General features: G+C 34.9%; 1 protein-coding gene across 2 annotated transcripts in view; it reads right to left on the bottom strand.

Annotated features, from left to right (window-relative positions):
• Positions 1–17352, bottom strand: part of VPS13B (vacuolar protein sorting 13 homolog B (yeast)) — a 631834-nt gene that overhangs the window by 117171 nt on the left and 497311 nt on the right. The gene's annotated exons all lie outside the window — the stretch shown is intronic.

The raw sequence follows: 17352 nt of genomic DNA, 5'->3' as shown, positions 1-17352 counted from the left end.
TCCTGTAGCTCTCTGCTGCTCGATTGTAGCTCGCTGCCCCACCCTCCTGCTGATCCGTGATCCGGTCATTACACAGGTCATTATGTAACGACCATTTGCATATTACATCTTTATTATATAGGATAGGTGGTTAGCCCTGCCCGGTAGCTCAGTTGGTTAGAGTGTCATCCCAATATGCCAAGGTTGTGGCTTTAGTCCCTAGTCAAGGTGCATACAGGAATCAACCCATGAATGCATGGGTAAGTATAACAATAAATAGATTTCTCTCTTTCTCTCTCTCCCTTTCTCTCTGTCTCTCTGTCTCTCTCTCTCTCTCTAAAAATCAATCAACAATTTTAAAAAAATTAAAGTAAAGATCAAAATAGGTGGTTAAAGTCTTTGTCTAGTAAGGTCAACTTCTGGGTTTCTTAGGTACAGTTTCTATTGATTGCTTTTTTCCTATACATGGGCTAGACTTTCATATTTATTTGCATGTCACATACTTTCTTGGTCAAAAACTAAACATTTTAAATGATATAACATTTTATTATATTAGTGATGTAATAAAATAGTGACACAATAAAATAGTAATATCATTAACTATATTACTATTATTATATTATTAGTAAATAATGGCAACTGTGGAAATCTGATTCTCTCTCTTCCCCAGAGCTTCCTATCACTGCTATTTGTTGTAGTTGTTTGCATGTATTCTTTGTCATATGGTCAGTGAAGTTTTTACTCAGTGAGCTTACTGGTCCGTTAATGATTAGATAAAGATTTCCTTAAAGGTTTGGAACCAGTAAGGCCATTGCTGGGGGGCTCTGTGTGCCTATTGAGGCATGCCTTCAACTCTGTGTTAGCCTTCCCTTCCTACTTGTGCAGAGCCTTAAGAGCAACCAGGGGTGACAGTGCAGGGCCTTCTCAGGTCAATCTATGCATGCACAGAGCCTGGGCAAGTGCACAGCCACATACATGTGTATGCTCCTCTAGTTTCCAGGAATTTGATGGAGCTTTCAAACATAGATCCCTCGGCTTTTCCTTTTAAGCTTCTCAGCTTAAAAGTTTATCTGTGATCCTGCTCCAAGCAGCCTTTACATTAATTTCCTTGAATTCTTTCTGACTTCCATCTCTAGGGATGGTGGAGGGAAGGCTTTCACAGTAGAACATTCATAGGTGATAACTTTTGAAAGTACAGTGGGGCCTTGACTTACGAGTTTAATTTGTTCTGAGACCAAGCTCGTTAAGGAACTCGTTAAGGAGCTCGTTAACTCAAATCACTCTATCAACTCAATGCAAAAAATCGGCCGAGAGACAGCTGGTATCTCAAAAAACTCGTTAGTCGGGACACTCGTAAGTCAAGGCCCCGCTGTATAATCATTGTGAAACTCTTATTTTATTAATATAAAGTTATTTTACCTCATTAACTAAGTAAAAGTATATACTGCATTTATAGCAATGTCAAGGTGGTGATAAGACCAAATATATTCTCCAGTGGAGAGAGCACTGGAAAGATTACAAGTAGATAGGTTCAAGAGCTTTCAATAGATGAGTGGAAGAGAGTAGGGAAGTGGATAATTAAGAAATAGAAAGTGAGGTCTGAGCATGAAATAATGGATTGATGGATGACTGAAAGAGACCATGTATATGTAGAAATGAGAATAAATAGCAATATAAACATTAAAACCTAGTAAGGTAACAAACAGCTTTGCCTCTGTATAGTACAGAAGAGGTTCCTATTTATGATTGTGACTGGACTTAACTGTCCTTTAAAACATGAAGAACACTTCTTATAATTAGTTATTTATAATGATAAGAGGAGAAACATATTCATCACACACAATCAATGCAGTTAAATAAAGATACTTTTCCATAGTTAATAAGTAAAAATCTAATCCGATAATGGTATTTGTCAATTTTTTTTGGTGTGTCTATTCCAAAGTATAAATCTACCATTTAACAATGACATAAAATACAAATATGTTTGCAATCTCAAATGTTTTAGCTTTTATTTCTAAATAATATTATTTCTTTTTACATGTATCTGCTTTTTAGTTGATTTTGAAGAAGGAAAAGCAAGCTTCTATACATCTTCAACTAATAGAAGCCATACAAAAAAACTCCAAAAACGTAAACTATTGGAACCAGTTGAGAAACCACAAGTATTCAAATGCAGGAAATCATGATTTTATAACATTTTAATGTGATCTACTCTTGGGAAACCAAGTTAACCAAACCCTATTTCTGTACAGGAAATATTCCAGCACACAGTTGTAATGCACTGTGGTGGAGTGGCACAGCTGCAGTGTTCACCTGTAATGCCCCACTGGTATTGTGGCTGACTGCATTGCATCAGGCTGCTTTCCTGTCCGGAAAGCCCTCTAAGTACAAACAAGACTCTAAGTCCAGATTTTATTTTCCCTTGGTATCAGGATCTGGTAATTTAAGAGCCCTGAGAAATACTTTTAGCCTTTAAAAGGAAATATGTAACATTCTTTTATTGGGATCTATGTTTGGGTTGGTTTTCAAAAAACTTAACATATGACCCAGTTATCTTATCAATTTATCAAGCTACCAAGTTTCAAGCAAATGCAGGTGTGTAATATGACATCTTTCAAAATAATATTTTTCCTTAAAGAGAAATAATAAAAATGTATTAGGAACTTCTGAGTCAAAACTAACTTCAGCAGGGGACTGTACTTCTGTACGGTTTCTTTTAACGAGACTCAAACCCTAAACTCAATATTGTGTTCTTATCTCATCTCTAATTATCCAGGTATTTTATTCATTTGTAAGAAACAGTCGCATATATATATATGGCATATTGTAAAGAGCATTAACTGGGAATCAGGAAGAGGTTAATTGTAACCTAAAGTTAATTGCTAACTGGTTTTGTCACCTTGAGTTGAAGTCACGACCAATCTGAACCTAATTTTCTGATCCATAAAAAATTAGGAGGATGGGATAAGATTACTTTAGCTCTTTCCAACTCTAAAGTAATATATAAACACAGGATTTGTTTTTTAAGTCTATATTTTAGGAAGAAAGTTTATATTTTAAAGTGTATGCTATCTGCCAAGATTGACATGATTTTATTCCATCTTAATGGTAATTCTGTAAGTGAGTAAGAATATAACCATTTTACAGATGGAGACAATAAATCTCAGGAGGGTTAAACAACCTGCCAAGGACCCGCAATGATAGGAAGTTATGGAGCCCGGACCGTTGGATGCTAGGACCCACGAGCGCATTCATCTCATGATACTGACTCCGGTATTTAGTTGCCTGATTGTGGCAGGATTTCAAAAATATGTAATCTGACAAATAAGCAATGCTCATAAACCAAATATAGTTATACTGTGGTAATTTTCTATATAGCTATTTATAAAAATTAAAGTTCAAATACAGTAATCATTGATAACAGCTCTTAACAAACCTTTATAGTAAGAAAGAGAACTACAGTACAATAGAGTAAGCCTTAATAATTGGAAAGAAATCAATAGAAATTACAGAATAACTTTTAAAAACCAGAAAATATTTTACAACAAAAAGCAGGCTTAGCATATTTTATAAAGGTTTGTTATGAAGTTAAACCTTTAGACTAGATCCAGCCCTTTTTAGTAAAGGGCTAGATAGCAAATGTTTGAGGCTTTGTGTGTATGTTCTGTTGGGACTACTTGACTTTGCCTACTGGGGCATGTAGATAGTACCTAAATAAGTGTGCCTGTGTGCCAATAAGATTTTATTTACCAAAACAGGTGGTGGGCTGGACTTGGATTGCAGGCTGTAGTTTGCTGACCCCTTGAAGAGTGTTGTTCGATAGAGGCCCTTTCGGGTCCATGTCTGTGAGGAGATAATTCTCCACAGGCCTGTCACATTTCCACACATCTTAGAGGCAAAGGCATTGTCTTTGTTCCAGGCTATCTTTTGAATGAAATATGTATAGCAGACAGCTATGGAAGACAGACAGTATCTCTCTACAAAAAAAGGGCAGGCATGCTTATTGTATTTTATAAGAAGATTCAGGTTCCCCAGGTTCCAGGTTCCTTCCCCACCCTGTGTGTCTAAGTGTCACCTGGATCTCTTCATGTCACCCGTAGGGAACTGAGGCTTGGGGAACTGACACATATGCAGACAATCGGTTGTCGGTAATAAACTGCCCTTCGCCTCTGACCTAGCACTCCCATATTTTCTACCAACATCCATGAGACTGTGGCAGGTTAAGTTGTTAACTTGTAAATGGAGTAAAACTCTGATGCTCCATAATTTTTGACAAAATCTATAGTTTATTTAACATATATTTTTATATGTACCACATAATTACACACATATATAAATGTCTGTATAAGAATGAGATTAATTAGCCTATTAATTAAACTTAATTTATTCACCAAATATTTGTTGTTTCTGTGGTAAGGGCAAGTGAGAGGTACAATGGTCGGCAAGATAGACATGGTTCCTGACTTCCTGGGACTTACAAGCAAGTACATAAATATTAAGTGCCTGGCATTGTCAGAAACAATTTAAAATATTTTTTTAAAAATATATTTTTAACACCAATTACTCCATAGTTTTCTGGTAAATTTGGATTTGTCTCTATTGTCTAAGTTTCCTAAGACAATCATATTCTCAAACAACCACCTCGACACTGTAGCCCCAAAGTGGGCTGCAAAGAGTAGTCAGGCATATCTATAATACATACCCTTACAGGAGACATGAACGTCTTTGACACTGATTATGAGTCTTTTCCTATTATCTGTCATGTCAAATTTGCCTGAAATAATGACTTACAGTAGTTTAGTGCCAATCACTCTTAACCTTATACTTCCCTGATTTACCATTAAGAACAGCCATAGGGTGTTAGAAAATATGTCTATTTACATACCAACTGAACGTATCGGACCACAGCTCTGCTCACTTGGTTTGTTTTTAGGTTTCAGGTGGCGAGGGAACAAAGAAGGCTCTCATAGATATCTATAATTTTCTAAGTCTTGCAAAATCATCTCTTATAAAATCTACAGAGAGGCAAATTTCCTGGGCTGGAATGACTGGCTCTTTCTTCATGAATTTACAGATAGAATTTCTGGCTGTATTGACCACCATTATTTGGTGGTGACCTATGTCCTGTTAAATAAGTCATCATGTAGAAAGAATGTAATGTGGAAAAGATGAATTTTGGGAGTGCTTTTTAGACAATTTAGTTAAGTTCAAACAAGGCCTCGCCTAGAATATAAGCCACAGACACCTAATTTGCTGTTTAGGGACATCACAGGCTTTATGTGATGAATTTTTCTCTTGAGAGTCATGGAAAGAAGCAAAATGTAAAATAGAAAACTAACAAATAGTATGGACAAAGGCAGAAAAAAAGAACCAATAACCAGTTGTGCCCATAGGTCTGTTTTTGTATTCACAGAGTCACCGGCACCTTCTTGGGTGTTCCCCACTCTGACCCTCTTCCCCTGACCCTGCTGCCCAAGGGGAAACAAGTATTCTCGGAACATGTCTCTCTGAGGAAAACAACCCCACACGAAACACAAAGAACAAATTCTTCTATAGTCCACAAATATAACCAATTCTTAAACTTTAGTGAACAATTAAAATAAATGACATTGATTTTAGAGACTTACTTTTAGGGTTAAAAATCTATAAACATTTCTGCCATGTTACATAATCATAAAATATTTTAAAGATCTTGGTTTTCATTTATAATACAAAAACTGACTATTCCAAAGAGCATCAGAATGATTTTATTCCTGAATGAAAAATACAGGATTTTGGATTCTCTAAAAGGTACAATCGGGTCAGGTCTGATGAATTGAGAGCTGGTATGCATTTCCTTGAAGCTAATGAACTATGATTTTTTTTCTTTATTTCTGCAACTATATATCTTCAGTCACAGAACTTTATTGTACCTCAACTGAATATTATGCTTTAATAGTTTGAACTAAGTATTTAAAATTCTTCTGGCTAAAAGCCAAATTCAAAACTTTTTTGTACAATAACATATCTATTTCTAACTTCTGGCCTGCTTCTCCCTTTGGACCTCATCCCTGACAGACATCTGTATTTTGTAACTTTTCCTGCTTTCTGGCTCTGAAGATACTCTAGTTTTGGCCCAATAATCCTTTTCTGTTTGAATTCATTAGCGTGAGAATCGCAGGACTGGAAAGGACTTTGGGAGGTCATGTAGGCATCAACTTGTTGCTCTGGACAGCACTAACTCCAAACCAGGAAGACAAATGATGTTTAAAGACTTGTGGAGAAGATTTTAGGATTTCTCTCATCAACACTGGAGTGCTTAGCATGCCTCACTATTAGAAAATGCTTTGTGATATAATTTTCATTTGTAAAAATGTTATTTGGCAGACATCACGTATTTCTATAAAATGAACTACCATATAGCTTATATTTTTAGTCCATTAAAAGGATAGTGAATACCATCTCACCAAAAAAATTAAGCTACCTAGGAATAAACTTAACTAAAGAGGTAAAAGACCTCTACTCACTTAGCATGCCTCACTATTAGAAAATGCTTTGTGATATAATTTTCATTTGTAAAAATGTTATTTGGCAGACATCACGTATTTCTATAAAATGAACTACCATATAGCTTATATTTTTAGTCCATTAAAAGGATAGTGAAGACTGAACTAAATTACTTGCTGGTCTCCAATGGTCCAGAACTGGGGCAAGGGAAGTACTTAGGTTACATGACATTAACATCGCTTTATTGATAGTAACGCACATGTTATAGATGTTGTCATTCTCATTTAGTTTGGTCTTTAGTTTTAATCTATCTTATCTACTACAAACAAATGAGAGTATTTTCTAAGTTAATTTTTCATAAAAAATGCCTAATACCAGCATAACTGGGTTCACTTACTAGCTATATGATTTTTAGCAAGTTCTATCTGCAGTTTATTAAGTTATAATGGTGATATGGAATGCACAAGATTTGGGAAGGGCAAATGAAAGACTATAGGTAAACTGCCAAACAAAATTTTGGCACATAGAAATTGCTCAATAAATGCAAGCTGCCTCTTCTCTCTTAGTGAAAAATGAGTCACTGAATTTATTTCTGTGGGTTGGGGAAATTGATAACAAACTATCGTAAACATCGATGGATGTTAAAACCAGCATGTAAAAGACTGATGGGGACTACAAAGTGATGGATCAGACCGACACCACCTGATCAATTTTAACACTGCCCAAAGTGAAATCAGCTGACATCATGTGCCCTGTGTTGTGATAAAGTAGGAAGATAACTGTGACACTTAGGAAGTATTCTTCCCCCAAACCTCCCCCCCGCCCCCTCCTAGCAACTCAAATCTAATCAAGCTTCTATAATAACTATTACAGAAAATAGGGAGGATAGAGTAAAATGTTAGGTAATATTATAAGGTCAAATGAGTCAAAGTACAGAAGGTAGGAAATTCTATAGGTCAAATGATCCCATCTCTGCAACAAATAAATGACGGGGGAGAAAAAAGAGAGATGGAACTGTTATAGATTAAAAGAGACATAAGAGCCATATCAGTCAAATGTAATGTGTGGATCTCAGTGGGACCCTGATTCAAACAAACCAACTCGGAAAAAACATTTCTGAGACAATATGGGAGAAGTAAATATAGACTATTATATGACATTAAGGAATTATTATTAATTTCATTGACTATAACAGATACTGAAGTTATGTTTAAAGATATTTACCTGTTAGCAATGATTACTGAAGTATTTATGGTGAAACAACATAATACCTGGGATTTCTTTTAAAATATTCCAGAAAAACAATAATAGCACCAACAAAAAGTGAGCAGGAAAATAGATGTAACAAGGACAACAGGCTATTGATAATTACTAAAGATGTGTAAGAGACATGTAGAGTTTATTATATTGGTCTCTCTACTTTGGTATATTTCAGATTTTTTATGACAGAAACATTTTTTCCCCCCAAGGAGAATCATCAAATTCCCCCTCCCCCTCAAACTAAAATTCATAAAATGATAAAAGTCTTTCTGAGAAATAATGTAAAAAGCATATCAATCAAGAAAATTTAAAATTTGTGCTTGAAGCTTCCTTCAAAATCAGTTCAAAAATCATTTTAGGAGATAGAACTCATATAACAGAAATAACTTTGATGAAATCATGCACAAAACTTAGAAAAGGCCAAATTTATACTGCATCAATAAAAAAAAAGAAAAAAAGAAAGAAAAGAAAAAAGAAAGCTAAAAAAGGTGCCATCATGGAAAAAATATTGGCTAATCATATATCTGATAAGGGGACAATATCCAAAAGATATAAAGAACTCATACAACTTAATATAAACAAACAAAAGGTCAGAATATCTGAATAGAAATTTTCCCAAAGAAGACATGATGGCCAACAGGTACATGAGATATTCAACTTCACTAATCATCACGGAAATGCAAATCAAAACCATAAGGATATATCACCTCATATCTGTTAGAATGGCTAGCATCAAAAAGACAAGAAATGACAAGTGTTGGCGAGAACGTGGAAAAATGACGGCTCTTGTGTACTGTTGGTGGGAATGTAAATTAGTTCATTCAAAAAGTATGGAAGTTCCTAAAAAAAATTAAAAATAGAAGTACCATATGATCCTGCAATTCCACTTCTGGGCATTTATCCAAAGAAAATGAAAACTCTAACTTGAAAAGATATATGCACCTCCATATTCACAGCAGCATTATTTACAATAGCCAAGATATGGAAACAACCTAAGTGTCTACTGATAGATGAATATATAAAGAAAACATCTGACAAAATGTACTTTAAAACAAAGCCTATAGTAAGAGACAAAGAACACTACATAATAACAAAGGGAACAATAAATAAGAGAATATAAACCTCGTAAACATTTATGCACCCAACACAGGAGCACCTAAATATGTAAAGCAAATCTTCATGGACATAAAGGGAGAAACTGACAGTAATTCAGTCATAGTAGGGGATTTTAACACTCCATGGACATCAATGGATAGATTTTCCAGACAGAAAATCAACAAGGAAACAGCGGCCGTAAATCACACACTAAGTCAAATGGGTTTAATTGATATCTTCAGAGCATTTCACCTCAAAGCAGTAGAATATACATTCTTCTCAAGTGCACATGAAACATTTTCTAGGACAGACCACATATTAGGACACAAAACAAATCTCAATAAATTTATGACTGAAATCATATCAAGCGGCTCCTTTGACCATAATGGTATGAAATTAGAAATCAATTACAAGAAAAAAACTGAAAAACACACATTTGAAAGCTAATTAGGTCACTAAACAATGAATGGGTCAAGAAAAAAAAATCAAAAGATACCTTGAAACAAATGAAAACGAGAACACAACAACCCAAAATTCATGGGACAAAGCAAAAGCAATTCTCAGAGGGAAATTCATAGCATCACAGGCCTACCTCAAGAAGCAAGAAAAATCTCAAATAAACAAACTTTACACTTAAAGGAACTTGAAAATGAACAAACAAAGCCCAAAGTGAGAAGGAAGGAAATAATAAAGATCAGAGCAGAAATAAATGAAATAGAGTCTAAAAATACCATATAACAGATCAATGAAACCAGGAACTGGTTCTTTGAAAAGATAAACAAGATTGACAAACCTTTAACCAGACTCATCGAGAAAAAAAGAGGACCCAAATAAAGAAATACAGAGGATTCTAAGAAAATATTAAGAACAACTATATGACCACAAATTGGACAATCTGGAAGAAATGGGTAAATTTCCTAAAAGTATACAATCTTCCAAAATGCAATCAGGAAGAACAGGAAATCTGAATAGACATATTGCAACTAGTGAAACTGAAGCAGTAATAAAAAACAAACAAACCCAAAAACAAAAGTCCTGGACCAGATGGCTTCACAGGAGAATTTTACCAAACATTCAAAGAACTAATGCATATCCTTCTCAAACTATTCCAAAAAAAAATCAAGAGAAGACTCCCAAGTTCATTTTATGAGGCCAGTATTATCCTAATTCTGAAAACCAGATAAAGACACTACAAAGAAAGAGAATTACAGGCCAATTATCCCTGATGAACATAGATGCCAAAATCCTCAACAAAATACTTGCAAACCAGATTAAACAATACATTAAAAAAATCATACACCATGATCAAGTGGGATTTATTGCAGGGATACAAAGTTGGTACAATATCCACAAATCAATAAACATGACACACCACATAGACAAAATGAAGGATAAAAATCACATGATCAGATCAATAGATGCAGAAAAAGCATTTTATAAAACCCAACACCTACTGATGATAAAAACTCTCAGAAAGTGGGAAAAGAAGAAATTTATCTTAATACAATAAAGGCCATATATAACCCCACAGCCAACATTATACTAAATGGGCAAAACCTAAAAGCATTTCCTTTAAGCTTGAGAACAAGACAAGTATATCTGTTTTCACCATTCTTATTTAATATAGTTCCAAAAGTCCTAGCTACAGCAATCAGAATTCAAAAAACGCTAACACCCAAATGTCCAATAACCTATGACTGGTAAGTGAAATATAGTATATCCATGCAATGAAATATTATTTGGCAACAAAAAGGAATAAAATACCGATCCATGATACAACATGGGTGAATTGTGAAAACATTATGCTTAATGAAAGAAGCCAGTCACAAGACTACAAATTATATGGTCCCATTCATATGAAATGTCCAGAATAGGTAAGTATAGAGACACAAAATAAATTAGTGGTTGTGTAGGGGTGGGGAGTGGGGGACTGGCGGGTGACAGCTAAAGCACAGTAGGTTTCTTTCTGAGATGATAAAAATGTTCTGAAATTGACTGTGGTGACGACCGCGCAACTATGTGAATACGCAAAGAACCATTCAATTGCACCCTTTAAATGAGTGAACCTGTGGTATGTAAATTTTATTTCAATAAAGCTGCAAAAAATGCTAATAGCATGAGAGAACCAAGATTTGTAACGTTGACTTTGATGTAGCATATGAAGGTGTTGCTATAAAGCACGTAAGGTTCTCAAGTTTGACTTTTTTTCTAACTAGGAGTGGAATTTAAAAATTGGCAGTCATGCATGCTTGAAAATATAGGACATAAGTGAACTTTTAGACCCATGCGCCTTTATGAAAACGATGGGTAAAGATTTGTGGCTTGTAATTAAAGCTCAGTTTCTCTCCAACATTCAGAATCAAGGGCAGAACAAGAGGCAAACTGGCACCTGGAGAAGGTAAGCCCTTCGAGGAAAGTAAGAACTGCTAACACAAAGCACCAACTATGCGCTGGACATTGTTCCTCTTCTCACATATAGCAATCGGTTATTTCACCCAACAACTCAAAGAGGTATGAACTATTATTAGGCCTAATTTATAAGTGACGAGATCCAGATTCTATGCTCTTAACAGTTGGGCTATATGGCCTCTCTGTCTTCCTTTTCTCCTGCTTGTTACTTTCTTCAACAATGTAGCTTTTAAGAATTAACTTATACTTCATGAATAATGGCATTTACTGTGACTCTAATGGGGGAAATATTTCTATTTCTGGGGGGAATAGCTTTGCTATTTGAGGGAGAGTAATTCATAAACAGATTATTATAGACCATCAATTCATATTTACTGTCCTTTCTTTCTTTTATCCCCAAACTTTTTTAATGCAGAGCAGCAAACATCAAACACTGACGGTTAAGCATAGTTCTTCGTTTCCAGAGAGAAGTGCCCCCCACCCCTTTTAATGCAAGAGTATTTAATTGGAAAAGAGAAATAGGCTAATAAAATTTCTACCACCAAATAAAGTGACAGGACAGAAATGACTTCAGTATTCTTCCAGTTTGCAAATGTTTTCCATTTACTTTAAAAGCATGTCTTATTGACAGATTCCTTCCCCACCTCTCATTTTTTTTTTAAGGGCAGGGAATGCTAGCATTTTAAAAGCTGCCTCTTCTCTCTTAGTGAAAAATGAGTCACTGAATTTATTTCTGTGGGTTGGGGAAATTGATAACAAACTATCGTAAACATCGATGGATGTTAAAACCAGCATGTAAAAGACTGATGGGGACTACAAAGTGATGGATCAGACCGACACCACCTGATCAATTTTAACACTGCCCAAAGTGAAATCAGCTGACATCATGTGCCCTGTGTTGTGATAAAGTAGGAAGATAACTGTGACACTTAGGAAGTATTCTTCCCCCAAACCTCCCCCCCGCCCCCTCCTAGCAACTCAAATCTAATCAAGCTTCTATAATAACTATTACAGAAAATAGGGAGGATAGAGTAAAATGTTAGGTAATATTATAAGGTCAAATGAGTCAAAGTACAGAAGGTAGGAAATTCTATAGGTCAAATGATCCCATCTCTGCAACAAATAAATGACGGGGGAGAAAAAAGAGAGATGGAACTGTTATAGATTAAAAGAGACATAAGAGCCATATCAGTCAAATGTAATGTGTGGATCTCAGTGGGACCCTGATTCAAACAAACCAACTCGGAAAAAACATTTCTGAGACAATATGGGAGAAGTAAATATAGACTATTATATGACATTAAGGAATTATTATTAATTTCATTGACTATAACAGATACTGAAGTTATGTTTAAAGATATTTACCTGTTAGCAATGATTACTGAAGTATTTATGGTGAAACAACATAATACCTGGGATTTCTTTTAAAATATTCCAGAAAAACAATAATAGCACCAACAAAAAGTGAGCAGGAAAATAGATGTAACAAGGACAACAGGCTATTGATAATTACTAAAGATGTGTAAGAGACATGTAGAGTTTATTATATTGGTCTCTCTACTTTGGTATATTTCAGATTTTTTATGACAGAAACATTTTTTCCCCCCAAGGAGAATCATCAAATTCCCCCTCCCCCTCAAACTAAAATTCATAAAATGATAAAAGTCTTTCTGAGAAATAATGTAAAAAGCATATCAATCAAGAAAATTTAAAATTTGTGCTTGAAGCTTCCTTCAAAATCAGTTCAAAAATCATTTTAGGAGATAGAACTCATATAACAGAAATAACTTTGATGAAATCATGCACAAAACTTAGAAAAGGCCAAATTTATACTGCATCAATAAAAAAAAAGAAAAAAAGAAAGAAAAGAAAAAAGAAAGCTAAAAAAGGTGCCATCATGGAAAAAATATTGGCTAATCATATATCTGATAAGGGGACAATATCCAAAAGATATAAAGAACTCATACAACTTAATATAAACAAACAAAAGGTCAGAATATCTGAATAGAAATTTTCCCAAAGAAGACATGATGGCCAACAGGTACATGAGATATTCAACTTCACTAATCATCACGGAAATGCAAATCAAAACCATAAGGATATATCACCTCATATCTGTTAGAATGGCTAGCATCAAAAAGACAAGAAATGACAAGTGTTGGCGAGAACGTGGAAAAATGACGGCTCTTGTGTACTGTTGGTGGGAATGTAAATTAGTTCATTCAAAAAGTATGGAAGTTCCTAAAAAAAATTAAAAATAGAAGTACCATATGATCCTGCAATTCCACTTCTGGGCATTTATCCAAAGAAAATGAAAACTCTAACTTGAAAAGATATATGCACCTCCATATTCACAGCAGCATTATTTACAATAGCCAAGATATGGAAACAACCTAAGTGTCTACTGATAGATGAATATATAAAGAAAACATCTGACAAAATGTACTTTAAAACAAAGCCTATAGTAAGAGACAAAGAACACTACATAATAACAAAGGGAACAATAAATAAGAGAATATAAACCTCGTAAACATTTATGCACCCAACACAGGAGCACCTAAATATGTAAAGCAAATCTTCATGGACATAAAGGGAGAAACTGACAGTAATTCAGTCATAGTAGGGGATTTTAACACTCCATGGACATCAATGGATAGATTTTCCAGACAGAAAATCAACAAGGAAACAGCGGCCGTAAATCACACACTAAGTCAAATGGGTTTAATTGATATCTTCAGAGCATTTCACCTCAAAGCAGTAGAATATACATTCTTCTCAAGTGCACATGAAACATTTTCTAGGACAGACCACATATTAGGACACAAAACAAATCTCAATAAATTTATGACTGAAATCATATCAAGCGGCTCCTTTGACCATAATGGTATGAAATTAGAAATCAATTATAAGAAAAAAACTGAAAAACACACATTTGAAAGCTAATTAGGTCACTAAACAATGAATGGGTCAAGAAAAAAAAATCAAAAGATACCTTGAAACAAATGAAAACGAGAACACAACAACCCAAAATTCATGGGACAAAGCAAAAGCAATTCTCAGAGGGAAATTCATAGCATCACAGGCCTACCTCAAGAAGCAAGAAAAATCTCAAATAAACAAACTTTACACTTAAAGGAACTTGAAAATGAACAAACAAAGCCCAAAGTGAGAAGGAAGGAAATAATAAAGATCAGAGCAGAAATAAATGAAATAGAGTCTAAAAATACCATATAACAGATCAATGAAACCAGGAACTGGTTCTTTGAAAAGATAAACAAGATTGACAAACCTTTAACCAGACTCATCGAGAAAAAAAGAGGACCCAAATAAAGAAATACAGAGGATTCTAAGAAAATATTAAGAACAACTATATGACCACAAATTGGACAATCTGGAAGAAATGGGTAAATTTCCTAAAAGTATACAATCTTCCAAAATGCAATCAGGAAGAACAGGAAATCTGAATAGACATATTGCAACTAGTGAAACTGAAGCAGTAATAAAAAACAAACAAACCCAAAAACAAAAGTCCTGGACCAGATGGCTTCACAGGAGAATTTTACCAAACATTCAAAGAACTAATGCATATCCTTCTCAAACTATTCCAAAAAAAAATCAAGAGAAGACTCCCAAGTTCATTTTATGAGGCCAGTATTATCCTAATTCTGAAAACCAGATAAAGACACTACAAAGAAAGAGAATTACAGGCCAATTATCCCTGATGAACATAGATGCCAAAATCCTCAACAAAATACTTGCAAACCAGATTAAACAATACATTAAAAAAATCATACACCATGATCAAGTGGGATTTATTGCAGGGATACAAAGTTGGTACAATATCCACAAATCAATAAACATGACACACCACATAGACAAAATGAAGGATAAAAATCACATGATCAGATCAATAGATGCAGAAAAAGCATTTTATAAAACCCAACACCTACTGATGATAAAAACTCTCAGAAAGTGGGAAAAGAAGAAATTTATATTAATACAATAAAGGCCATATATAACCCCACAGCCAACATTATACTAAATGGGCAAAACCTAAAAGCATTTCCTTTAAGCTTGAGAACAAGACAAGTATATCTGTTTTCACCATTCTTATTTAATATAGTTCCAAAAGTCCTAGCTACAGCAATCAGAATTCAAAAAACGCTAACACCCAAATGTCCAATAACCTATGACTGGTAAGTGAAATATAGTATATCCATGCAATGAAATATTATTTGGCAACAAAAAGGAATAAAATACCGATCCATGATACAACATGGGTGAATTGTGAAAACATTATGCTTAATGAAAGAAGCCAGTCACAAGACTACAAATTATATGGTCCCATTCATATGAAATGTCCAGAATAGGTAAGTATAGAGACACAAAATAAATTAGTGGTTGTGTAGGGGTGGGGAGTGGGGGACTGGCGGGTGACAGCTAAAGCACAGTAGGTTTCTTTCTGAGATGATAAAAATGTTCTGAAATTGACTGTGGTGACGACCGCGCAACTATGTGAATACGCAAAGAACCATTCAATTGCACCCTTTAAATGAGTGAACCTGTGGTATGTGAATTTTATTTCAATAAAGCTGCAAAAAATGCTAATAGCATGAGAGAACCAAGATTTGTAACGTTGACTTTGATGTAGCATATGAAGGTGTTGCTATAAAGCACGTAAGGTTCTCAAGTTTGACTTTTTTTCTAACTAGGAGTGGAATTTAAAAATTGGCAGTCATGCATGCTTGAAAATATAGGACATAAGTGAACTTTTAGACCCATGCGCCTTTATGAAAACGATGGGTAAAGATTTGTGGCTTGTAATTAAAGCTCAGTTTCTCTCCAACATTCAGAATCAAGGGCAGAACAAGAGGCAAACTGGCACCTGGAGAAGGTAAGCCCTTCGAGGAAAGTAAGAACTGCTAACACAAAGCACCAACTATGCGCTGGACATTGTTCCTCTTCTCACATATAGCAATCGGTTATTTCACCCAACAACTCAAAGAGGTATGAACTATTATTAGGCCTAATTTATAAGTGACGAGATCCAGATTCTATGCTCTTAACAGTTGGGCTATATGGCCTCTCTGTCTTCCTTTTCTCATGCTTTTAAGAATTAACTTATACTTCATGAATAATGGCATTTACTGTGACTCTAATGGGGGAAATATTTCTATTTCTGGGGGGAATAGCTTTGCTATTTGAGGGAGAGTAATTCATAAACAGATTATTATAGACCATCAATTCATATTTACTGTCCTTTCTTTCTTTTATCCCCAAACTTTTTTAATGCAGAGCAGCAAACATCAAACACTGACGGTTAAGCATAGTTCTTCGTTTCCAGAGAGAAGTGCCCCCCACCCCTTTTAATGCAAGAGTATTTAATTGGAAAAGAGAAATAGGCTAATAAAATTTCTACCACCAAATAAAGTGACAGGACAGAAATGACTTCAGTATTCTTCCAGTTTGCAAATGTTTTCCATTTACTTTAAAAGCATGTCTTATTGACAGATTCCTTCCCCACCTCTCATTTTTTTTTAAGGGCAGGGAATGCTAGCATTTTAAACTACTTTATTTATTTATTTATTTATTTATTTATTTATTTATTTATTTATCAATCAGAAGTCTCATTTGCTTTTTAAGTTTTCACTGGGAGTCCTGCTTCAGCAGACCATTCACCAATGCACTGGGGAAGGATTTCTCACTGTAGCACAGACTAAACGATGGGTTTCACACAGATTTATAGTGAGGATAGAAAAACCATGACTTATAAAAGAACCAGTTTAATGCCTGGTACATAGTAGGTGCTCAATAAATTTGGTGTTTGCTTCTTTCCCTCTTTGAAATGGACATACACTACAAAGGCATGTCTGCAGCCATCACTCCTCCACTTACCTCTTATTTGACAATGTGTGCCAGTCAAGCCAGATTATCTGCCACTCCCCATATGAACATTCTGTCTTCTACTCAATTCTGAAATTTGCTCATACTGATTATTTTTTCAACTGTTTCCCCCTGCCCCTATTTTATCTGATGGAATCCTACTCAGCCTTCAAGGGCCCTCTGAATTACCATCTCCTCCATGATCCCTCTTCCTGATATTTCCAGTCCGACGAAACCCTT

This window comes from Myotis brandtii, unplaced genomic scaffold, assembly GCF_000412655.1.
Source record: "Myotis brandtii unplaced genomic scaffold, ASM41265v1 scaffold59, whole genome shotgun sequence".
NCBI lineage: Eukaryota > Metazoa > Chordata > Mammalia > Chiroptera > Vespertilionidae > Myotis > Myotis brandtii.
Note: the sequence above shows the minus strand (reverse complement) of the source record. Positions and strands in the feature narration are given on the sequence as shown.